The following is a 26246-nucleotide window of genomic DNA, read 5'->3' as shown; positions in this document are numbered from 1 at the left end:
AGTGCAATCACATTCAGATATGTTCTTTTTACCTTCCTCAGAAATCCACACCACTATACACAGGAACAGATACTTCAATATGGAACACTGGCCACGTGGGCATGAATAAGTGGAAATGTACTTTATAACTAAAGTTTCTTTCTGTAAAGTTCAAGCATGATGAGAGAGTCAAAGCTTTTAATCTATTTATTTTTATTTTACTCTACTGGTAAAAGTTGCACATTATTTTATCATTGAAGTAATTTAGAAAGCTCAAACCTAAAGGATGGCTACAAAGAATGAAACCTTCTTTATCAGGAAAATATATGTAATAAGTATATCTGAGCAATTACAGGTTTTAATTGCAATACACAAAGTTGTAGCTGTATGGTACATACTGTGTAAAACAAATTGTGTTAGTGTTTTATTTTCATTAAGTACATATTTATGGATAGTTAGGTAATCCTTCCTGTGTTGTTCAGCTTGGGATTACTATATTACAGTGCTTGGTATAAATCATCTTAAAAAGAGGAAGAGTTAATCAGGGCTCACAATTTTGAAGATTGGATTCCTTGGTCCGTTGGCCTGTTGCCTCTGGGCCTGTAGTGAGCCAGCACATCACAGTGGGAGTGGGTGGTAAAGGATGCTGCTCTCGTCAGGGCAGCCAGGATGAGATGGAGGAAGAGGAAGAGAGACAGGGCCATGGCACCAATACCCCCTGCAAGGGCACAGCCCCAATGACCTAACTTCCTCCCACTGGGCCCCACCCTCCCACCCTCCCCAAACATCACACAGCTTCTCAACACATGAGCCTTCAACACATGCCTTTGAGGGACACTTACTCATCACAACCATATCACTTGCACAAAACTCCGCACCATAACTAACATTATCAAGCAATAACATAATAACAACAGACAACACTTAGAACTTCCTCTTCTTTTGTGATATTTGGGTGTTGAAAAGCTATGTGAGACAAACCTTCCCCAAGTTCTCTAGAGTTTTAAGGAGAAGAGTGTGAAGATGCACTTAGGCAAAATAGTCGGTAATGTGGTCAAGCAATTCCTCTCAGAGGTGTGTAATAGATAAGCAGGTCTCCCACAGTGTGAAGTCCACGTTGGCTGCATGGTAGATGCAACTCCAAATGCAGTCTAGATGATGGCTGTAAAATACCATGGGCATTGAGCTCACCTTGGATACTTGTTTAAAATCCATCTTCTTGTACCATATCCTAGATGTTTCCCTATCAATAAAACTAAAGTTTCACGCAGAAATCTGCTTTTAAGGGGCCTCCTATGACTGTATCAGAGCTGGTTCATGTACAACACTTTGAAAAGTGTATATCTGGACTGTTTATTCAGAAGTATTGGAATTATAAAAAGTAGGAAACAAAGTCCAGAACTTCGCTAAGGACTGTTTCTCTAGACAACATCAGATTTGTCCTGCCCATCTTACCTGGCAGGCGCTCTGCTTCTCTTGGATCCGCTGTCTTCTCTTTGCTCCTCTGTCTTCTCTTTGCTCCTCTGTCTTCTCTTCGTTCCTCTGTCATCCCTCCAGTCCTCACCCTTCCATCTCATAGGACGCAACAGCTTTCTCTCTGATCCCTCAGTTGGGGCACTACTTCCTCATTCAATGCCCTACACCAATTATCTTCCTGAGTCCATATGACCCCAGGTACCCAAGCTGAGTGAGTGGACCTTCAGAAGAAAATATTACAACTTTTTATTTTGATTTATTTTTTAACTAAAGTAAATAAATAAAGCCTTACTTTTGCTATTTACATCTGGAATTGATGTCAGTAATAATAATCAAAACCCAGAAGTCATTTATTGGAACTCAGGAAGTTGCAAGGGCCCAGAGGGGAGGTTGGAGATTCTACAAGACGAAGCTATGAACCAGACTCCTGTGTTCCTCAGCACTGAGTCTGCTACACTGAATAGCAACTGACGTGTGCTGGGTAAATGGGGTTATGATTTGTATCACTGACTTCTAGCCTTATAAACATGGAAAATCAAATTTTAAAATATTCCTAAAATTAAATTTTGAAGTAAAGTCATAGTATACTATCAGAAAACATTAAAAAATTAGCACAACTGAAAATTCTGAACCTGGCCTTTCTTTAGACATAGTATGAGTCCAAAAAGAGAACATCTGAGAAGAAATCAGATAAAAATTGAAATTGTGTTATTATTATTACCAATGAATTTTAGCCTATGGTTTCTGGAGATATTGGCAATACAGTCTGGCTCTGTACTTACCCATCAGCAAGTACAAATAACTGGAGGCAAGAACTGAAAGTTGCTTCCTTAGAAGGGGGAAAGATCCAAACCCCTCATCATGGACCGGCTTGGTCTGTAGTGCAGACAGGGACCCGAGTGATGCGTGCAGCTCCCTCCATGCCTCCCGGTGGCTTCCTGCCCTTCCGCTCCAGAGCTCTAGCCGATCTTGGCTGCCCTCGCGGCTCCCCAAGCTCACTGCTCCGGACTCGCCCCTCTCGCAGTCCCTCTCCCCATTTTCCTAGCTGCCTTCTCCTGCACGGCCTCCCTTCCCATGACCAGGAAGGACCTAACTCCTTTAGTGGACGTCTGCGACACATGCAGACCAAGTTGCCTCCCCAACACACACGTCTTCTTAGAATATTCCTTGCTTTCACTCTTTTTAAAACTATTTTATTAGTGTATGTGTGCAAGACACAATAATCACGTTCACCGTGGAGTTCCGGGTTCACACCCGTCACATCCGGTCCCTCCTGAGCTCTTCCCTTTCACTTCCTCTCCTCCTCCCCTCCAGGCTTCAGACCCCTTCCCATCTGCCTGTTTCCTGTCCTCTTTCTTTTATTTTTCTCTTTGAATTATTTATACTTTGGGTTTCTCATAGAGCTTTCACTCTTACTGACGGAACTTGTGGCTTTCCCTAAGAGTAGGTAGAGAAACTGCAGTCAGGGGTCAGGACTCCCATGCTCACTTCCCAGCGCCTGCCGCTGCCTAATATAATAACACATTCATTGCTCTATTAATCATAACGATGCTTGGTTATTTAGTAGAAAAAGAAAGAAATGGCCGTGTTTTTGAAATGCCATTTAGGAAAATTCAGGCAAAAGCAGAGATCATATGCCTTCAATTATCTCCCTAAAATCTTAGGTTACCAGGAAGTGTAACAGAATTGGCTGCGGTTTAAAGGGGACCAACCATCTGGGTTACTCCATAGAGCAGCTCCTGAGAGTAAGTCAGTAATTTTACTTACGACTGGTGAGGGAAAAAAACCATAATGATCCAATGTTTTGGGCGAGCTTTGGGAATTTTATATTGTACATAATTAATTTTGTTTCTGAGTGGCTCTTATGAAACAAATTTTTAAAACAACCTAAAGCAGCACACTGAATTTCTTATAAACAATGAAAGAATTACAGAAATAGCAGGTTGTTGTCCTTTATCCAAGAAATATATCGACACTCTTACTTTCAAAAATGTCAGAGCTTCCAGCTGGAGGATGAGCCGGTTTGTTTCTAAAGAAGAAAATTATCCCAACTGCGAAGTTCTCTTAACTAAGCACCGGTAGTCTGGCTTCCAGGGAGACATCCATGGGACAAAGGCATTCTCCTAGGTGGAGAGCCTGTTCCCGTAAACATCTGCTTGCGCTAACTACTCGAGAGCGATTTTGATCCTGTGACAAAGTTTACAGTGGTTTACAATAATTAGGAAATCATAAATAATGATTAAGGATATTGATGGGTATTATCTTTCCCATTTAGTGAAATAGGACAGCCTGAACAAAAGAGTAAGGGTTAGAAAGGGAAAAGGCAGACTGTATGATAAGGAAGCAGTCACAAAAGTGGCCCACCTTGCCCATGCGTTTTACTGCACTTGGATCTGTGACTCAAATGGCTATAGGCACTGATGATTTTTTACAACTAATTGTACTATTTCACTTTCTAGCATTTTTTTTGTTGATGATGTTAGCATTTGACATTAATGATCTGTGATTTAGTACTTATGTAGGGCATGTATGGAATACACACACACACACACACACACACACACACACACACACACGGATTTATTGAACCCAAAGCCTTCACAATGAGCTACATCCTCAACCCATTTCTAATTTTGACTTATTTTGACACAAGGTCTTACCAAGTTGCTCCAGCTAGGCTCAAACTTGACGTATTCCTCCCTCAGCCACTCAGGATACTGTGGTTCCAGGCCTGTAACACCAGGCTCAACTTATATAGATTTTTAAAGTGCCAACTATAACAGGAGACAGAGGAAAAAGAATGACTCATACAGCAATCATGTAAATGCTCAACCATGAACGTGTAGAAAATGCCATGATATTTTTGTAATATCTTTTTATGATATGGCTTTATTAACGTTGGTGTATTTGAGATATAAGTCCTCAGCTATTACTGTGGTAGATAGGTTTATGCTAACAATATAACCTCTCTTTCTTCCTCCTCATTCCTTTTCGTTCATCCTCTCCTCCTCTTCCTCCTTTTCTTCTCTCTCTCTCTCCCTCTCTCTCTCTGTCTCTCTGTCATTGTTCTCTGTAATGAGAAAATGTATTTTAAGACTGATTCATTTTAATGCTGTAGTCTAGGAAAAACTTGAATGAAATTGTGTCCTATGGTTTGTGAATGATTTCTGGTCTCCACCATCACCTCCAAAGGAAAAGCAGTATGCAGTCCCACTGGTCATCACTGAAATACAACACAACAGGTGGCAGTGCTGAAACAGAAAATACTTGTCTAGTTCACACTCTGGCATTTCATTCTCTGTATCTGTCAAAATGAATACTGAAGAGTTGAATGAGAGATTTATACTGGCAGATCATGGATCCCACATGACTATATAGTACTGAAACATTTATAAGGCATTGCGTCTAGGGTATCTACACATTTTCAGTATTACTGATATAGTTTAAATATTTTTCATTGATATTGCTAAATCAGTTAGAGATGCAGGGTTAGTTTGTGTATCAAATTTTAAAAAGAGCTTCCCAAAATGCAGAATAACTTGTATTTGAGTGAAAACATACAGAAGGGAGTCGGTGTGTTGATTTTACTTGGAATAGCAGTCAGTAGCCTGAAGGGTATTGTCTTACTGTTAATGATCAACTCCTCCCCCAACTGTGATTTATTGTACTAGAGCTGTACCAGGTGTGGTCTATCTTTGACAATTCTTCCAGGAGTTCATACCTGCACTGGGCTTCAGGTTTCAGGTCTGTTTAGTGAGAGTGCTGAATGACATGCAATCCAAGAGCTTCTATCTGGTTACATGGACAAAATACTGACTTGCTATGAAAGCCTTTATCTGAAAATCCAGTTTTTGCATTTTAATTTTGGAGAAAGTGAACTTACATGATATGAGAGATGTTAGAAAGAAATTCGGTCTTAAGAAAAATGTCTTCTTTGAAAAAGTTTTAACAGAATGGACATTAAATTTTATGCATGTTCATAAATTGAGCTGTTTTTTCTCTCCAAATAAATGTCAGTGTTGACCAAGGATCAAGTATAGTACCGTGCAAAACTTGGAATCATTATTAGTAAAGTTAACTGTGAGAAAGGCAAGAGGTTTTCAAAAAAAGGTGATTCTCCTGTTTGAAAAATAAAATTTCTGCCACGGGTGCGTTAAAAAAATAAATGCAAGTAGGGCAAAAGGGGAAAAATAAAAAGTTTCCATAGTCTAAATATAGAGCTTTCACCCTAGGTCAAATACGTTTTACTGAAAATACCTAACTTTTAAAAATAAACCTGGTGATTGCCTTATTTCCTTTGAAAAATATACATGACTGTGGCATGCAGGTGCATTGTGTGCTGCTAGTGTGACCAGCTTGTGTGGGGTGCCCCTGAGGACACACTCACCCCCCAGATGGCAGAAAAGCAGCCCCGAGCCAGTCTGCGTGCTAACCCTATAAAGAGCAGGGTGACCCGAGGACGGGGGATCACAGCTCAAGTTTGGAAGTGATATTTTATCTCGTTTCTGGCACCGTGAACACTAACCTGATCCTTATCTCTCTAAGAGAAAACATTCCTCTGTTACTGGCTGGCATAACTCTCTGTGATTTCCACATACCACTTGAAAATTATGAAAGAGCCGTTGTATGAAAACTTGGGATAAGCAGGATATTTAAGGACTGATATCATGATCAGGTAAATCTGTAAATTGCACTTTGTTTTAGGAACCTCTGAAGAGAAAAATTGTTTTGTGCTTTTTATGATTTTCAGATCCCTGCCTTGGGCAGGCAGAAACCATGAAATAGGGGGAAAGTGAAGAGAATGTAATTTTAAAAATTGAGTCTGTTGTAGACTAAAGACGTGGAGAAGGAGTCTGCTTTTAGTCCCACGTGTGCGGCTTGTGAACTGCACATTCTTGGCTGTATCCTTGCAAAAGACACCCGGCTTCTTTAGGGCTCCCTTGGACCAAATGCCTCCGAGTCCCATTTTTGTGCCAAACTTGTGAATGTGATTTAAATTTCCCCATTTTTCAGTTACTTTGAGTTTTGAAACCCTAAAAATTTACATCTCTGTGTCAAGTCAAATCTTCGAGCAACACAGGTGCTGTAAACCGAGACAGTGAACATTGTAGAGCTCTCAGTGATAAGGAAGAGCCACTGGGGCACGTGTGCCACAGGTTCGCCACCTTCGGGAGACACGATGAATTGTGAGGGTGAGTTACAACCTCTCGCTCAGTGGTACACCCAGACCCAGGTGACGGAAAATATAGGATACGAGGGAGGAATGTCTGTAGGATTAGAAGAAGTAAAACATGAGCCTGTGTAAGACAAACTCCGCTGGACCTCCATCAGTTTGAGATGCAGAACATCTCCATGCTCACAATGCCTCCATGAGCCTCAAAATTGTGACAGATTTCTTTCCCTTACTTAAGGATATCTGCTACTGTGAAATTTGGGGGGGCTTTTGAGTCTTTAATATTTGTTATTTTACTTACTAAATATAGGAATCACTAAATAATATATTTTAAGTTCCCATATTCATGAAGAAGTTACATTAGCTGTTACTATACCAAATATATGCTTGATATATGTTTTATATTATTTATATTCTTCACTTGTCTTTGAGATTTAATTTGTTTATACAAAGAGTAATAATCATAATAATAATTTTCAGTTGCTGGTTGATAGATATTGAAGTTTTTTCTAGTTTGGAGCTTTTAATGTTCAAAGCTATTTTGTGCAATGCATTCTAAGGTTTTAATGAATAAATCTGCTTTGAACAATTCTGTGTTTTCTCTAGGCTTACACCTACTACGGTTTCAGGAAAGTAGACCTGCAAACATGTACTGCCACTGGTATCTGCTCAAAAGGATGAAAAATTTCCTTCTGGCTTTTTCGGAGGTAATTCTAGAATAAAATGTTTCAGTCTGTTTCATAAATTAGCTGATTATGATGTTTTGTTTTTGCTTTGTTCTTTATTTTTCAGAAAAAAAAGTTTGGTCATACAAATACAGTAACCAAAAATGCATCAAACTTGCCTAATCTGAATTTTTTAGATGAAGATAAATTCAAAATCTTTTCTCATAACTGAAGAGTTTGGGTTATATATAGTAAAACTGAACTTCCGCACAATGAGTCACGTGAAAGAGGCCCACAATGATGGGCTGACAGGGAGAGGAGCCACTCCCTTCTTCTCAGGACTTATTCAATAGGCTGGCAACACTTATCTCAAACTCTAAGACCCTTTTAGATGTGTTCATACACCAACCGGTGGACACCCTGTGTAGGAAACGTAGTCCTGTCAGACCCAAAATATCTCAAAGTAAACTTACTATCTTTGTCCAATTCTGGACCATTTCTGCCCTTCTCACTTTCTGCACGATCTCACTTGAGGTGTCAGAATGTGACAAACTACCTCAAACTCCCCTTATCACTGGTTCCTTGACTCAACTCTTACCTCCTTCCAATATTTTCTTGAGACTCCTTGGTGGAAGAGCTTTTCAATAGTGTTCCATCTTTCTTATTCTGAAATAAAACACCATTAGCAAAGTGTAAAAGATTTCCCCATCTCTTCCTCCAATCACCCAGAGTAGAATATGCCACTTTTAGCCACAGATTGTATTTTAAGCCTTCCTATCAGCAGCTAATTATTAATATTTTTCAAATTCTTCAATTTTCACTGAAAACCCAATTCTTGCAGAAAGACTTCTATAGTAACAGTCTAGCTCTTTCCATAACAATGTCTGCTATTGCAGGGAACAGGTTCAACGAGGCTAAAGTAAAAGACCAGCTATGTCAAATGACTGTGAATTTTCATAATTCAAAGTCTAGGGCAATTAATTCAAGACTTAGCAAATTTTTTAAAAAGTTAACGTTGACTGAGAGCTTACTGATTATCAGCCATAGTACTAACACATTTTCATTCTGTTATTCTTTATCTGAGAATTGTATACATGTCCTATACAGTACTGGTAACAATTGAAATAAGCTACCAGTGAGAATGGTTAATATTTTCTCTATTATTTTATACCTTCTTTCATTAAAGGGAAATATGATCTCCTTCGTGCTTTTTCCAGTATATTGTCAAGAATATATATAAAACCAAAAGTGGTAGTTAAGATTTAATTGCTATGACAATGCTTCCGTGCTCCCAATAGCCAGTTTAAATAGCACTCTACATTTTACATTAGCTGTTGTTATAGACTGGATCTCCAAGGGTCCGTGATGCGTGGGCACTGTGAAATGTGGGACTTCGCGGTGCGCAGTCACAGCAGGTCTGTCCTTTGGTGAGGGTTCCCCGGGGAATGCCAGGCCTTTCCTCTCTCTGTCCCTGGAGTCAAGTGAGAAATGTACCTCACTGTGCCTTGAGCTCCCCACCATTGCTGTCTAGCACCTAAACCAGTGGCCCAAAGGCAACAGATCCACCCTGTAGTGAAAAGGAACCCTAGAACTACAAGTTCAAAGAAACTGCATCCATTTTCTTAGAAATAATTTAAATGCATCCTTCTTTATGCAAAGTAATACTCCGGTATGTACAAGCAATATATTTTCTTTATTCATTCATCTGTTATTGAGCATTACCTACTGTGGGTGTGCATGTGTCAGTGCCATATGATGTCCTCATCTCTTCAGGAAGATACCTAGAAGGAGAAGAGCTGGGTCAAATGACATTTCTAACTTTAGTGTTTTAAGGGATCTCCATATTGATTTCCATCATGGTTGTGCTAGATTACATTCCCACCAACACTGTAGAAAGGTTCCTTTTTCCCTGCAACCTCACCAGGATTTGTTATTTGATTTCTTGACGATAGCCATTCTTTCTGGAGTAAGATGTAATCAGTGTTGTTTTAGTTTGTATTTTGCCAGTGGCCAGAAATGTTGAACATATTTTAATGTATTTATTGGCCACTTTTCCTTCTTCTGCTAAGAAGTGTCTATTCATTCCAGTTGTCCAATTTTTGATTAGACCTCTTATTCTGTGGTCCAATTATTTTGAATTCTTTATATATCCTAGACATAGTCCACTGACAGAAGAGTAGCTGTTAATTTTTTTCTTCCCATTCAGTAGGTTGTCTGCTCACTCTACTGCTTGTTTTCTTTACTGTGCAGAAGTGTTTTAATTTTATATAATTTCATTTGCTGATTCTTGCTGTTATTTATTGTGCAAATGGTGTTCTGTTTGGAAAGTCATTAACTGTTCCTACGTCTTCAAGAGCTGTCCTTATTTTGCCTTCCAGCAGATTGCTTCTTTTAATATGTACATCTCTGATTCATTTTGATTTCATCTTGGTAGATATGGTAACAGATATGGGTCTGGATGCCATCTTTTGTATGGGGACAGTACCATTTATTAAAGAGGCTGTCTTTCTCTAGAATATGTTTTTGGACTCTTTGGCAAAGATCAGATGACTGAATGTGCTTGGTGTTTCTGCATCCTCTATTCTGTTCCATTTATCCTGATGTCCATTTTTGTGCTAGTACCATGTTGCTTTTATCACGGTAGCTTTGTAGTATAACTTGAAATTTGGAGTCATAATGAATCCTGCTTTGCTCTTGTTGCACAAGATTGCTTTTCTTTTCTTTTTTTTTGCTTTTCTTATTCCGAGTCTCCTTTGGTTCAGTATAAACTTCATAATTGTATTTTCCAGCTTGGTGAGGAATGTTAACATTTTCATGATTGCATTAAAATTGCATATCAGTTTTGAAAGCACAGACACTGATTGTGCCTATGTTGATTCCACCTAACTAGGAATAGGGAATATCTTTCCATTTTCTGATCTCTTCCTCGATCTCCTTTATCAGAATACTGAAGTTTTCATCATAGAGATCTTCCACTTCTTTAGTTAGGCTAATTCCTAAGTATTTAATTGTTCTTGATTTTATTGTGATTGGTATTATTTTCTTATTTTTTCTCAGTGAATTTCTTATCTGTGTAGGGAAACACTGTTGATTTTTGGGCAATGATTCTGTATCCTGCTACATTACTGAAGTTGGGATTCAGTGCTAGGAGTCTTATCATGCAATTTTTTGGGTCTTCTATGGAAACGTTCATTTCATCTGCAAATAATAATTTCACTGCGTCCTTTCCTTTACAAATTATTTTTATTTCTCTTTCCTGAATGATCTAGCTAATGTTTTGTGTACTATATTGAACAGGAGTCATGATAGAGGACATCCTTATCCTGTTCCTAATTTTAGAGGTAAAATTTTCACCTTTTTCCCACTTAATATGATGCTGGCCTAGATTTGTCATAAATGGCTAGGATTTTCATCTTGAATGTATGGATTTTTTGTCAAGGACTTTTTCTGCACCTATTGAGATGATCATATATTTTAATCTTTGCTTTTATTTAAATGATGTATTACATTTATTTACCTGCATATGTTGAACCATCCTTGAATCCCTGCAAGCCTACTTAGCAAAAATGTATTATATTTTTGATGCTTTCTTTAGCTCCTAACTCAGGGTATCTGCTTTTCACCAGTGCATGAATTGGAGACTCTTTCCCTTGCTGTCACCCTGAATAAGTTATGATGGAGAAAAATTCTCTATTACAGTGATAGAAATCTATCACAGTTTTCTAATGGCTGTTGAAACATTTATTTTAGACCTATAAAATTCAGACTTAATAAGTGAAACTTTTCACCCATATATGACAGAATGCAGAACTTGAAACTGTAAAACTTCTAGAAGAAAATCCAGAAAGAAAAAATAAACTCCTACAACTTACTAACAAAAGTGGACATTGCCCAGTGAAAAAAATGGACATAGGACCTGAATGATCATTTCTTCCTGGAAGACATACAAATGGACAACAAGTGCATAAAAAGCTGACCAACATCACTAACCAACAGGAAAAGACAAATCAAAAGCACACTTTGTGTCTGTTAGGATAGTTAGGATCAAAAAATTTTTAAAAGGTGACTGTTGGTGATTGTACCATTTCTCACTGTTGGTGAGAATGTCAATTTGTATAGTCATTATGGAGAACAGTATGTAGTTTCTTCAAAAAGCTAAACATGGAAATATTATATAATCAAACAGTCCTATTTTTAGGCATATAGCCAGAGGAAATAAAATGAGTATATCTAAGAGATAACTGCACCCCTATATTCACTGTAATATTACTTAAAGAAGCCAAGCTATGGAAAGAATGAACATATCCAATGATAGATACAGAAAATATAGTTTATATAAAAGTTCAGTGGAATATTGTTTAACCATAAAAAGAACAAAATCTTGCCATTGTAAACAGCATGGATGAACCTGGATGACACTACACAAAGTGAAATAAGACAGACAAAGTAAATACTTTGTTATCTCATTTAAATGGGGAATCTTTTACAAATGAACTCAGAAGCATGGAGTAGAGTGTGGTTGCTGGGGGCTGGGGTGGAGGTAGTATTTGTAGAGAAAGGGAATGAGGATATGTTGGGAAAAGGCACTAATTTTCAGCTATAAGATGAATAAATTCTGGGGATCAAATATACAGCATAGTGACTCATGAATTATAAACTTAAAGGTAATATTAACTTCTATACTTGAAATTTGGTAAGAGAATCAAAGGGTGTAGGAACCAGCCTACAAGCTTGAACCTGACCAAGGGGTAATGTGGGTGAAAAATAAAGAGACACAGAAACAGGTTAAAATCTGGGGTGCCAGGGGATGCATGTCTCCCTCCAACATGGAGCCCCAAACGACTGGTGCACCTTGGTTTTCTTCAGTAAGACACGGGAGCGAGCAATTAGGGTTTCACAGGATTCATCTTCTTCCTCCCTCCATGGTACTTCTCCAAGGAAACAACTTAATCTCAGGTGTGTTTACTTTTCCCTGCAGCGTGTTAGCATACTTGCATGCCCTCTTTCTCCTCAGCACTCACCAAGGAGGCCAATTACGCCTCATGGTTCTCATCTGGTCTTCCATATAAGAATTCTCACTACATACACAGAAAAGGTAACTATGTGAAGTTATGGAAGTGTTGATTAGTTTCATCGTGGTCATTTCATGATATATATGCATATTAAATAATCACATTTTGCATTTTAAATATGCACAATATTGATGTCAATTACAATTCAGTAAAGCAGGGGAAAAAAGACTCGAAAAATTCATTAGTGTAAGCCTTATAGCTTTGATTTTCAAGATCCTCTTCATTATTCTGGATAATGAATGTTTTCATTTTCATATAAAACTTAGAATTAGCCTGTCAGGCCCCCCCTTCCACAGACACAGATTAGGACAGTTTTAATCCCATAAACCAATTTAGGTAAAATTGACAGATTTATGTATTGTGTCTTCCAACTCATGAATACTTTAGCTCCATTTCTTTGAATTTTCCTTAGTCTTTCTCAGTAATAGATGACAGTTTTTATTCTGTAGAGCTTATCGTTTTAGATTTTTTCTTAATTTTTTGATTCTGTAGAGTTAATCATTTTAGATTTTTTTCTTCATTTTTTGTGGCTTTTGATGATCTGGTAATTGTCATTTTAAAAAATTCTAATTAAATAATCCCTCTGGCACCTGGAATTGAGACTCTTGGAAAATCACAATTTGATGAGGAGAAAAAAAAAGAAGTAGGTCACCAGAAATTGGAAGAGAGCTGACAGAAAAATTACAAACTTCAGAGAAGCTGGAGAAATGGAGCACGATGCAGAAGAAAGAATGAGACAATCTGGAAAGCTGATCCTGTCTCCCAGGGAGGGGCAGCTGTCTCTACTGACACAAGGGATATGCCTTGGCTTGGACAATTGCCACAGCCTGGAGTGTATGGACAGAAGTGCCTCTGGATCAGAGGGGGCCCTTCACAATCCCACAGGCCATAAAGCTAGGTGGCGAAAGCCATAACATGGGGTACACAGAGGAACACTGAAATTTGGAGTTTCCAAAGTGACAACAGTCTTACAGAGGAAACCATTGACCAACAGTGCCCAGGGGGAAAAGCAGGGCGGGATTCAGGATTACACACAAAAACGTGAGTGTGGAAACAAAATAAGTATTAGCAGTGGCTCACTATCCCTCCCCTATATCTGTTGGACTCCAAAGCTGCACACCCTGGAAAGAAATAGGAAGGAATATTTTTGACTCATTTTTTTCTTTTCTTTTCTTTTTCTTCATGGATTTTGGGGGTATTAGGTTTTTTCTGTTTTCCTTTTATTTTATTCTTCTATTTTTATTTTGTGTCTGTTTTCTTCTTTTTCTTTTCTGTTTTTAGATAATTCTATTAATTTTATTTAGTCCTTAATAGGATATCTATCTCACATTTCCCTGCTTTATTTTTCAAATTTTATTTCTTTCATTCACTCAATCTTTACTAGTATTACTATTAAGGTTTATTAATCTTTAGATATTTAGTTAACTGCATTCTATTATTGCTTTAAACTTTTCTATTGTTAATGGTGGTATAGTCATTACATTCAGTAGTTACTGTATATAGATATTCAGTTTATTTTTATGTCTAAATTATAATTATACATCTCTTTTCTATGGTTCAGGGTATTGCTACTTATGATAAGTCAATTTCCAGCCTGTCTTTCACTCTAATAATATTGTTTATTTTGTTGTTGTTGCTAGGGTAGCACACTTGTTACTGTTAATTATTTTTTTTCTGCATGTCAATATCTAGATTGTCTTATGTTATCAACAGTACTGTACTTCATTTCTGGAGAACTTGGTGCTGTGCCAACTACATTGCACCCATCTCTTCCAAATTAATGGAGGTGGTTGGAATTTGGAACAAAGGGAAATGGCTAGAGTTACCCATGCCCAACTCAAACCATTGAAGAGCAGACATAAACTGAAGAGATCTTCATAGTTACAACAAAGTCTTTCCATGACAGTAAATCTGCATACTTCAGCATGTGCACATGTACACACACACACACACACACACACACACACACACACCACACCACAACACACCAATAGAAACTTGAGAATACAAGGCAAAGTAAATGCCTCCAGGATCTTCCAATTCCCCAAAACCTGATTCATAGGGCATCAATGAGGGAGGAGATCAAAAGCCAAACAGCTGAATTATGCAAAACAATAAAAGAGGAGACAAACATCAATAAGGGGCTCAGCAAGCTCAAAGATGATATAACTAAACAGATAATGGACTTAATGAACAAAGTGACTGGTGATCTTAGTGCAACACTAATAAAAAGCTGGCTGAGCTTAAAAAAATGATAGAAAACATGAATTAACAGTTTAGCAAAGAATTGGTATTTATGTAAGGTTACCAAATGAAAATTCAGGAGATAAAACTTCTATTGAAAATATGGACAGTGGAAGTGAAAAACATGAGGATGGATTTTCAGAACTAGTAGATAGGCCTTCATGGGTGATCATCTGTTCAGAGATACATCAAAAACAACAAGAGAACATGAAAAATGGATCCAAAGCTGCTAGATGACAAAAAGACTAATCTAAGATTGACTAGAATTACTGGACAATCAGAAAACTGAACAAAGACATAAAAACCTGTCCACAGAAATAATAGAAGAAAACTTTCCAAATGTGGAGGAATATTTTTAAAATGATGCAGATAGAAACCCAAATAGCCAAGATCAGAAAATAATTTCTTCAAAAAACATCTTAGTCAAAAATCCCAGAATTCCAGTGCAAGACATACTCTTAACAGCTGTTAAAGAAACAAATCACTTAAAAAATTAAATTCATTAGAATTATAGCCAACTTCTCAATACAAACATTAAAGACAAGGAGAGGCCCCCCAAAATAACTTTCAGCAAAAACTAATATATCCCGCAAAACCATTTATGGAGAAATAAAATATTTCCAGGATAAAGAACCTCCAAGATCTTCTTTTAAAAGAAATTTATGAGTATCAAACAAACCACTCCAAAAAAAAAAAACACCTCAAGAATATCCTAGATGGAGACAGTGGCCAATAATGCCAAAAAACCTACTGAATGAATGCACCAACCAAAGTGAGAAATTAAGCAAAAGGAGGAAAAAAGGAATATGCAACACAAAATAATGCAATGAGCAAAGAAGTCAATGCCTTTCAGTAATAGCTGTCTGTGTTAATGATTTCAACTCTTTAACTTAAAAACACGTATTGGAGGACTAGATTAAAAAACAAAACTCAACAGCATACTGCAAAAATGAGAAGCATTTAATTTAAAAAGACATTCATAGATTAAAACTCAAAGAATGGAAAACAATATTCCATGCAACTAAAACACTAAAACAAGCAGGAGCAGCTATTCTGTTTTCAGACATAAGAGACCAAGCTAAAACTGATCAGAAAGTAACTACATATTGGTTATGGGAGCAATTCAATAGGATGAGATAACAATTACAGAAATAGATGCACTAAACACCAGCACACCCAATTTCATAAAGCAAACTTACTGGACATAAAAGATCAGATAAACATTAATAAAATTTTAGTGCAGGAACACAATACCTCACTATCACAAATAGATAGATCAATTGGACAAAAAAAATCAAGAAATATTAGAGTTGAACAACACATTTAAACAAATGAATTTACTAAATATTTTCAGAACATTCCACCCAACAACAGAATACACATTCTTCTCAGTAGGACATGAAACTTTCTCCAAAGTAAAGCTTTATTGTCTCTAATAAATCATGCTTAAGTAAGTGAAAAAAAAATCAAACTTCCCACATGTGTTTTACTAGGTCATAGTGCAAAAGAACTAAAAATCAATGGCAAAAGAACTTATACAAACACATGGAAATTAAATCATATACTGTTGAGTAATCAATGGATCACTGTAGAAATCAAGGAAGAAATCAAACAATTCCTAGATTCAAACAATAATGATAGTAAAATATAACAGAACCTATGAAACATGACAAAAGCAGTCTGCAGAGGGAAGTTTACAGCAGTGAATGCTCATATCAGGAAAACAGAGTCAGCTAGAATAAATATCCTAATGATGCAACTCATGGCCCTTGTAAGACAAGAATAATCTACATCCAAAGCTAGTATAAGGAAGTGAATTATAAAAATAACAGCAGAAAGTAATGAAATTAAGACTAAAAAAATTACAACAAATCAAAGAGCTAGTTCTTTGAATGAACAGACAAACCCTTAGTCAATCTTACCTATCCCAAAAGGGAAGAAAAGACACAAAACCATGTAATTAGAAATGAAAATAAGTGAAATAACAGGGGATACTGAAAATTCAGAAGGTAATTAATAACCTCTTTGAAAACCTGTATTCCAATAAATAGAAGAATACAGAAGAAATGGGTAGTTTCCTAGATATGTATGAATTGCTAAAAATAAAGCAGAAAGATATATAAACTCTGAACAATTCAATAATAGTTAATGAACTTGAGGTAGTAATAAAACCCCTACCAACTAAGGAAGCCAAGGACCTGATGGATTCATTGCTGAATACTACAACGTCTTCAGGGAAGATCTACTGCCATTACTCCTCAAACTCTTTAATGAAAGTAAAAGGGAAGGAGTACTTCCAAAGTCATTCCCAGAAGTTAGCATTCCCTGATCCTAGGAACAGACAAGAACCTAACTATAAAAAAAAACCTGCAGGCCACTCTCTTTAATGAAAATAGATGCAAAAATCCTCAACAATATACTGGTAAACAGAATGCAACAAATAATCAGATAGATCATACATTATGAACAAGTAGGCTTCGTCACAGGTATGCAAGGATGGTTCAATATATACAAGCCACTAAATATAATATACCACATAAACAGAAGCAAGGACAAAAATCATACTACCATCTAAATAAAATCCAACATCCATTTATGATTTAAAAAACAGAAGTAAATAGGTATAAAAGGAATTTATGTTTATCTGATAAGCCAGTGTGACAAACCTAAAGTCAACATCATAGTAAATGGGAAGAGGCTGAAAGTTCTCACCCAAAATTCAAAAACAAGAAAGGATATCTCTGGCCATTAGAAAAATGCAAATTTTCACTCAGATTCCATCTTACTCCAGAAAGAGTAGCTATCTTCAAGAAATAAAATAATAAGTATGCTACTGAGGCTGTGGGGGAAAAGGAAACTCTACAATGCTGGGAGCAAAAACTAGTATAAGCACTAGGCACACATTCATGTCATTTGCAATAATAGTGTTTTATTTCCTCCCAGTCATTTTATTTAATACATATAAACTTAAGTGTCTGATATCTTCCTTTTGAATTGACAATTTGACTGTAATAAATGCCCCTTTTTATAGCTGTTAGTTGACCTTACATTAAATGCTAATGAGTCTAATATTCAAATTTCTATAGCATTTGCTTTTTTCCTGTTTTTATGGGACATATTTTTGTTTTACTTTCAACTTTGGATGTGTAAGCAGATGGTGTGTGTAACGGCATATATTTGCTTTTGTTTTTTAAAATCCAGATTGACCAATTTGGTCTTGAAATTTTATTTCATTCAGACAATATAATGAGTGATATATTTGTATTTGTCATTCACTTTGATATGTAGTGTGCCTTAAATAAAGAATTCTGGACAATTAAAAATAAAATACAGAATACATTCCAAAGTATCTAGAATGAGGCTCCTTCACTAGGAGAGATCAGGAAGGGACAAAGAGACCAAGTCATCTTCCAAAAATATGGAAGGACAGATGCAAGGTGTTATTGAAATAGCATATCACAGACATGCTTTTCCACATTGGAACTCTACCACATAGGCTCAGGAAGCCACCTACTGGCTGCCTATTATAAAGTCATAGGGAATATTTGAACTGGGCCAAATGGAAGGAGAAATCTCAGTATCAGCCAGGCCTCAGAGAAGCAGAAAATTCTACAGCTTATTTTAAAGATGACAGGATCCTATTAATAATTTACTTATCTGTTCCCCAGTTGGATGGAAGAGGTGTAAATGTTACAAACATGTAAGTTATAATTTTTATGCATGATCATTCTCATTGAAAAATCCAAATTGTACTTTGCTATTTCATTATTCTTATCTTGATTGTAAAAATAAACTAAATCATGGGAATATTTAGTGATGGTAACAAGAAGAAATATGAAAACTCCAACCACAACCCCCTCCCCCAAAATTTTAGCAAGACAGGGTCCACATAATCTAGTGTAGATCTAGTGTAGTGTAATGTTAAGGTTGTGAGTTTACTGAGGATCAAACATTTGGGCTATGAAACCAGACTGTCTGGGATGGTGTTTACCAAACCCATGGCTTAAAGACAAATACTAAAATTTTCTGTGACTCAGTTTGTTTATCTGTAAAATAAGAAAATACATCAACTATTTCTGAAAGGTAGATACAGGGAGAAATTACATATAACGAAATTACAAAATTGCCTGCATTGCATAATGTTCAAACATGGTAATTGTGATTGTTAACTTCATCATCAATACCTTCCTCATTGGCCAAGTACAGAAACATCTTTCAAAAGTTTCTGCTTTATAAATAGCAGTAGCTCTAAAGTTTAAATTACACTTCATTGCTGAAAGAAGCATGGAAGAGAACCTATTTACCACACCTCCCTCCATACGTGGAGACAAACAGAAGCACAACACAGAGGACCCTCAAGTTACGACTGACTTGATATGGGAACAACTTGGGTTATGACTGGAATTTGAGTTTTAACTTAGGAACAAAGTCTTGAGTTACGATCCAAATGCTGGCTTCCAGATGGACTCAGACAACAATTTAACCCTAAGAACTTCTGGAAAGGGCATTGCACTTTGTTTCTCTGATTTCAAAGCTCATCTCTCTCCATGAAGCCTGTGATCTCCTCCATTCTGAATTCTCCACCATCTCAGTATAAATCTTTAAGCTTAGAAATTTGCAACTGAAGGAACCATTTTCTTTAGTGTACTCTTACCTTCTACATCAAGTAATATTTGTCACCTGTGCTCTCAAAAATAGTGTTCTGTTAGTACATGTGTGCAGTACATGCTGATTACATTTATGGTGGGGAGTTGGTGTATATGCCAACACCCCTTAATGCTTTTTTCACGCCCTAGCCCTCTGTTCCTTCCCACCTCTTGGTCCCCTTCTCATTTTCAAAAGCTCTGTTTCCATTTTTCCTTTCAATTCTTTTTTTCATCCCCTTTCCCTTCCCTTCTCTCTCCCCCTTTTTCCCATTTGAAAAAGATGTCCCTACTTCCTATTATCTATTTTCTATTTTGCTCTTTATTTGTATGTTGGGTTTCTCATGAAAGAGAAATCATGAGATGTTTACATTTGTGTGTCTGACTTATTTCAGTTAATACTCAATATGGCCTCAAAGTGCATCCATTTACCTACAAATGCCTCAAGTGTATCCTCCTTTGTGGCAGAATTACTTTTCTAAATATCCGCACTGGTCTAAGACACACATGCACTCGCACACAAAGGTGCATTTTTAAAACAGCACAGGATGAATAACATATGTGAAAACATATTTGAGTCAAACAGTACTTTAAGCATTTCCTTCCCCTTGGTATCTTACATATGTGCCTATGCAAACAAAGCAATATCCTCTATTCTCACAGAGTATAATTTATTCTCCGAAATGCACTGAGCTATGTTGGATTGGATTGGGCTCAGAAATTCAATTACTTAAGAAGAATTGATTACTCTCTTAATAGTGGTCCACAGTATTCAGAGACTAATAAAGACTTTCTAAATATGTGTGTTGGCACTAAACACTACCTTCTAACATCTTCACTGTACCAAGACCAGTAGTTGATTCCATGGAACCTTAAAACAGACAAATTCTCTTCAAAGGAATAAGGGCCACAGAGCACAAATATGCTGCTTTTAGTAAAACTGGCCCGTTCAACAACAAACACTTCAACTGTGCTATGATAACCCTCGCTTCACGCCAGCTGGCAGGCTGGAAGCTGCCCACAGAGGCCACAGCAGAGGCCACAGCAGGCATTGAAGGACGCCCGGGTGAAAGCCAGCAAGGAACTGTGGCAGTGGGACTGGTGTCTGAGAAACAGGGGCTGCCAGCACCGTGGCCAGCGAGAGCTCGGAAGAGTCCCCCTCAGTGGTGCCTGCCGATAGGACTGAAGCCTCTGCCAACACTTTGTTTGTTTTTGGTACAGGGGATCGAACTCGGGACCTTGAGCTTGGGAGGCAGGCGCCGGAAGCACTGAGCTAAATCCCCGCCTCTGCCAACACTTTAACCACAGCCTTGCAAGAAAGAGACTTTGTGGCAGAAAGCACAGCTAAGCTCTCTATGCTCCAACTCCGAACTCGCAGCAACAATCAGATGGCAAATTTTCCAGCTCATGGACCAGTGGGATTTGGAATAATTTTTACAGACTAATAGTTGATTAATACACTTAATAGCAGAAAATTGCCAAAGAGGAGTACAAGTAAATACCCTCTCTTCAATAACCATTTGTACAATAGGATGCACATCCCCACCTCCACGAAGCACGGGTGAACAGAACAATTTCTGCTCCTAATTTAAGCTCGGAAAGCTGGGTCTAAGTCTCGGTCTTCCCCTGTGTTTGACTGGAGAAGACTGTCTTAACCCTGTTCTGCTTTCTGGCCTCCAAAACAGAAACCTAGCTGATACACAGTGACCTTCGGGGTGCTCCACATGTGATGTCACACATACATACGTCAGAAAGACAGTATGAGCCATTCCATTATTTTAGCAACTGCTATTTGTGCCTGACACTGAACTCTTGCTCAATAAATCCTTCTCCCCCTGTTCACATCTAATCTAGCATGACTGGCTCTCTTAGCAAGTACTTCCGAAGCTCCAGCATATCTAATTTTCTGAAATCCATACATATACATGTATTTTTTGCAGGTACTTAGCATTGAACCCAGGGCCTTCATACCATGCCACATTCCCACCACACTACCATCCCTTCTCTTGAGGCAGGGTCTCACTGAATCACTGTGTTAGACGCAGGCTGGGTTTAAACTTGCTGTCCTCCTGGTTAGTCTCCCAGAGCACTGGGATTTTACATGGGGCTATTTATGTCGGGCTGAAGTCCATATATATTTCAGTACAATTTTGAATTGAATAAACTTTTTATTCAAAAATCTATTCATATCATGTCAAGCTTAACTGAACCACCTAGAAAAATCTGAGAATGTGGCTGATTTTCAGTAGTAGACCAAAAAGGTTTTGCTGTATAATTGGTGAAACAAAAGAGAGAAAAGATATACGAGAAAATGTTTCTGAGACAACAAGGATTTAGAATTTATCTGCAGCAACTCTCTTAAAAAGGGTTATATGTAGTCTAGGAAAGGTAGAAGCACACAAAAGAATCTAGTGATAGAAGTTCTATCCTTTGTATGCTGACTGAATTTGTTTTCTTTTACTGTAACAAACACCTGAGATGAGCAGCTAGAAAGACAAAGTTCACTTGACTCATGGTTTGGTAAAGGGTGGTAAATGATTGGCCCAATTGCTTTTGGGTCTGTGGAGAGGCAGCTCATCATGGTGGGAACAAGGGTGAGGCGAAGCCTTTCATGTCATGTCCAAGATGGGAAAGACAGGAGACCAGGGTCTCACAACCCCTTCCAGAACACACCGTGAGGGACCTGAAGACCTTCCCCTGGGCTCCACCTGCTAAGGTATTTATCACCTCCCAGTAGCACTAAGCTGGGACCATGGGTCTTTGGGGGAGATGTCAGGTCCAAACTATGGCACAGACACTTTTACTCAAATTGTTTTTTAAATGTGAAAACCAGAGGGTGCTTTTATTCCAACACTCATTATTTCCTCTTCTGAATTAGCAAGCAAGAGTTATAGCTCAGATTGAAAAGGAGATCCATGAGAAGGTGGAAGTAGACATAGGGAAGCAGCCACAAGGGGCCAGGCCCAGGGTGGGGCTCTTGTCTAAACCCCTTGGTGTGTGAATTTCAGGCTTCAAGGCCTCTGAGAGCAGAATGAGGCACCACATTCTTGTGCAGTGGTACCTCAGTTCACAAACTTAATTGGTTCCAGGATTCTGCGGAAGTTGGCTGCATTCGTGTTCATGCAGGGAAGGTGTCGGGAGCCGTGTTCGTCACCTGGTACAGTTTGTGAAGGGAAGCAGGTGTTGCTGTCTTCCTCTCCGGTGGGACTAGAAATAGCCATGGAGAAGGTGCCTTGTTCACTCTTCCCCGAAGTGCCATCTCCAGACTCCCATGGTGCTCGCTCCTGCGATGAGTTCTAATTTGTCCCCCAAAAGGTGGTACTTACATGGAAGAAAAGTCGACCCTGTTCAGCAACATTGAGAAGCAGTACCAAAATGATGTTCCAAAATCATAACCCAGATAATAAAATATTGGGCCATGTGATTCTTATTAGAGTAAGCAACTTCTGGGTAGAAGAGTTTTGTTGTAATTTGGGGGCTGTTTTTGTTCATCTTGTTCATTTATTTTATTTTACTTTTCTATTCTATGTCTTCTGCAAAGCTCTGCCAGATTCTATAGGCAGCAAATATTTTATTACTGGATCAGGAGATAGTCTTTAAATATATGTATGTGTATGCATATGTACACACACCACATACATACACACATATCCACATATGTACACACATGCATACGTTTACATATGTATATATGTCAGCTTCTGTCTGTCATTAAGCAGATGTGTTCAAAGCTACAAAGGCAGTAAACAACTCTTACCTTCCAGAACCTGAGAAGAAGTTAGAATCAGACGAAATCGAATCAGACAGTCAGCTAAAAGAAATCTAGTACACTGTGCTGGTTATATTAATACCATTTTATTGTGATTTTATGGGAATTAAGTATAATAGGGAGATACTGAAGGTATTTTTGTGGGAAGGTGTTTATATTTAGTCTATTAATATGAGAATTAGGAAGAAGGAACAAAAGGAAGTCATCAGTTGCTGATAAGGTTAATGCAAAATTTAAAACAACATACTTATAAACAGGTTTGTCTGATTTGTAAGGAGGAAGATAAGCAGTCAATCACTGGTTCTCCTCTCCATGGAGAGGCAGACTATGCTGGGCGTGCTGAGACTCCTTTCCGAGCTCTGTTCGACACTAAAATATGCTGCTTCAGCTGCAGGCCGTGATGAATCCTCAAACCTAATCCTTCTTCACCTAAGGCACTCTAAGACTCCCATTTTAAGGAATAACTTAATTTAGAACAGCAAAGCACATTTTGTCAGATCATTTCATAAAATAGTGTGCCTACATGAGACTGATGCCAGGAAAGTTTTGTTTGCACCCACATGGGCATCCTCGCCAGGTACAGTAGAAGATGTGGATGAATGCAAAGGTGTTCGTGTGCACTGAATTTCTCAATTAAATGCAAAGAACTTACAATTTAATTGAATCTATTCCTTTATATTTTTTTCAAAAATCTAGAATAAATAAATATTAGAAACTAACTTCGTTTTGATACGCCTTGTTCTTTTGGCAACTGTTTATAATGAGTAGTTGCCCAGCCAAGATACTTTCAGTGGAAATAAAAGGAGCTGGAGAGAAAAAAATACTATAAAATATAGGAAGTAGAATGTAGATACTCACAGAAACCGATGGCAATTCAAATTTCTAAACTACATCTACTACCAAAGCCCCTAAAATCCAAAGCTGATGTTAGAGCATTTGAGGTTGTGCCCTTTTTTTGAAATGTCAAAGACAGATAACTATGAAGTTGTAGGTTTTCAAGAAGGACTAGTTGGGGTAGACTCCACGTATATAGGTAAGCTACATGCCAAAGTGTTGTGAGATCTACCCTTACAAAACAGGCCTTCTGTATCGGTTATTTCACACATTGTCTCTCCACTGTATCTTTTCTCTCCTCAGCCTCTGGGCCTGAACTGCTTACTCTCCATTGTAACTGCTTCTTCTGCTCCTCTCTGAGTCACCATGGATTTGGCTAGGTCCACTTTGGAAGATTCCACTGGAAACGGAGCACCTGATAATGTGATAGCGTGGTGAGTTATAGTTTCTCTTCCCATGTTCCTATCCATTTTAGGACTCTGCAGTCATGGAAGAGCCATTTTTCATTCATTAAAGACATAGTAAAATTTTTCATGTGAAACAATTATTCTAAGTTAAATCATTCCTTTCACAGAAAAATGTCTGCTGTCGAACATGAAATGTTTGATTCACTATTTTGGAAAATTAAGAGAATATGAGAGGTGAGTAGCCAGCCTTTTCCCTAGTTCATCATGAAAATGCAATAAGTAAAACAATAAATATATGGCTGGGTGAAGAATTTAACAAACCAGTGGGAATTCTGTGAGGCTCAAGACATACTGAGTGATGTTTAACCAACTTTCACCTACACCTGCAAAAGAAAAGGGGGAAAAATGAGGGGTAGGAGCGTGCTTTTGATCAGGGATGCAATGCTTAAAACTTTACAGAGAGATCCCCTGTAGTCTGCTACACCCAGCTAAGTGCATCATTTAGGCAGAGACTGAGAATTGGTTCTAAGTCTTGTAACCTAAAAGGAATTCAGCAGATTCTAAATTTGACTGACCTGCTTTCATTTCCATGGTAAGTAGAAATGCTCCACTGCTCTTCACATACATTTTCCTTTATTTGTGTGTGATTTCTGAGAGCACTTTGTTCATACACAGTGGAGTACTACTCTGCCATAAAGAAGGATAAACTTGAGTCATTTGTAGGAAAATGGATGCACCTTGAGACCAAATATGAAGCAAAATAAATCAGATGCATAAGCTTAAATATCCCATGGTTTCTCTTATAGGAGAAACCCAAAATATAAATAAAGAGCAAAATAAAAGAGATAGGAGGAAGTAGGGAAATAGATCTTTTGCAAATGGGAAGGAGATTGAGAGATGACAGAGGAGGAATGAGGGGGAGAGAAACGGGGTGGAAAAGAATTGTGATGTTGCATACAGGTGCACACTCCCCATAAGGACTGCGATCACTGTGGGGTGTGAATGTGCACTAAGAAATACACTAATTAAAACTAAGAAACTGAAAAAATAAAGTAAACCGAATTAAAGTGCTTATGTGCTGAAATTGCTCACGGAGCACCAACACCTTCATTCCTTTTTGAATGCTGCTCTCTTCTTTTATCCATTTTTATCTGTTTCCCAAGAGAAACTTCATCAGATTTCAAACCAAAATACACAAACAGAAGACAGCCCCCATCAGGGAATAAAGAAACTGAGGCGGAGTCTACGCTGTGAAGTTTCCTCAGAGCTAGAGAGTTGGGCACGAGCAAAGAGGGGAGACACTGCTCCTCGACAAGCACAGGCGCCAAAGGAATGACATTTTCACTTGCACATGTGCAAACATGGCAAGAAAAGTATGAGGCAATTGTACCACTTCCTGTCTCACTTGACAGGAATTACATTCATCGTTTGAGGTTGACCAACATCTCTGAAATAAAATACTCTTATATATTGGACACTCTGCATGTCAAGTCCTACCATTCCAAGTGAAAGGAAAACTTGCATCCTGGGGCTCCTTTCAGTCCATAACCTAAGTCCTATGATCAGATTTACCCAGGTGATGCATTCAAGGAGGAACGATGTTTAGGGACATTGCTCTTCCAACAAGTGTTTTTGGTGATGTCCAGTTCTCCAAGGACTGTCGGGGTAAAGCCCTGCTCTTTAAGTGAAATGCTCATGGAAATAGCAAAAAAAGCTTTCACTAAAAACATCTTCCGCATTGTGCTTGGGTGTGAATTTGTCTACTCTTTGGAACAAAGGGTGTTAACCACAACATCCCCCAGGATTTCCAGTCCCCTTAGCTGGGCCTGGCTTCATTTTCATTCAAGATATAACTTCCAAGTTCTATCTCTAAAACTCCTATTGATGGAGATGAGAGAAGGAAGCCTCGCTTTCCTCCTTCAACAGAGCTGTAGGAAGCAAGCTACCACCATTATTATTCTCTCTTGGCTATTACAGCATGAGA

The 26246-nt window shown here is 38.0% G+C and overlaps 1 long non-coding RNA gene across 1 annotated transcript in view; it reads right to left on the bottom strand.

The window, feature by feature from the left end:
• Window positions 1–763: 763 nt before the first annotated feature.
• The window catches only part of LOC110346439 (uncharacterized), a 123767-nt gene continuing 98284 nt past the window's right edge, over window positions 764–26246 (bottom strand). Inside the window, exons 6-10 of the long non-coding RNA XR_015447010.1 lie at window positions 9016–26246; window positions 7892–7959; window positions 4116–4229; window positions 1435–1676; window positions 764–1141 (exon numbers count right to left, since the gene is read on the bottom strand). The exon at window positions 9016–26246 is cut by the window's right edge and continues 13975 nt beyond it. This is a non-coding gene — a long non-coding RNA (uncharacterized LOC110346439). The remainder of the gene's footprint in view (window positions 1142–1434; window positions 1677–4115; window positions 4230–7891; window positions 7960–9015) is intronic.

Source organism: Heterocephalus glaber, unplaced genomic scaffold, assembly GCF_053883595.1.
Source record: "Heterocephalus glaber isolate CG9 unplaced genomic scaffold, H.glaber_assembly_v1.0 deba00001737, whole genome shotgun sequence".
NCBI lineage: Eukaryota > Metazoa > Chordata > Mammalia > Rodentia > Bathyergidae > Heterocephalus > Heterocephalus glaber.
Note: the sequence above shows the minus strand (reverse complement) of the source record. Positions and strands in the feature narration are given on the sequence as shown.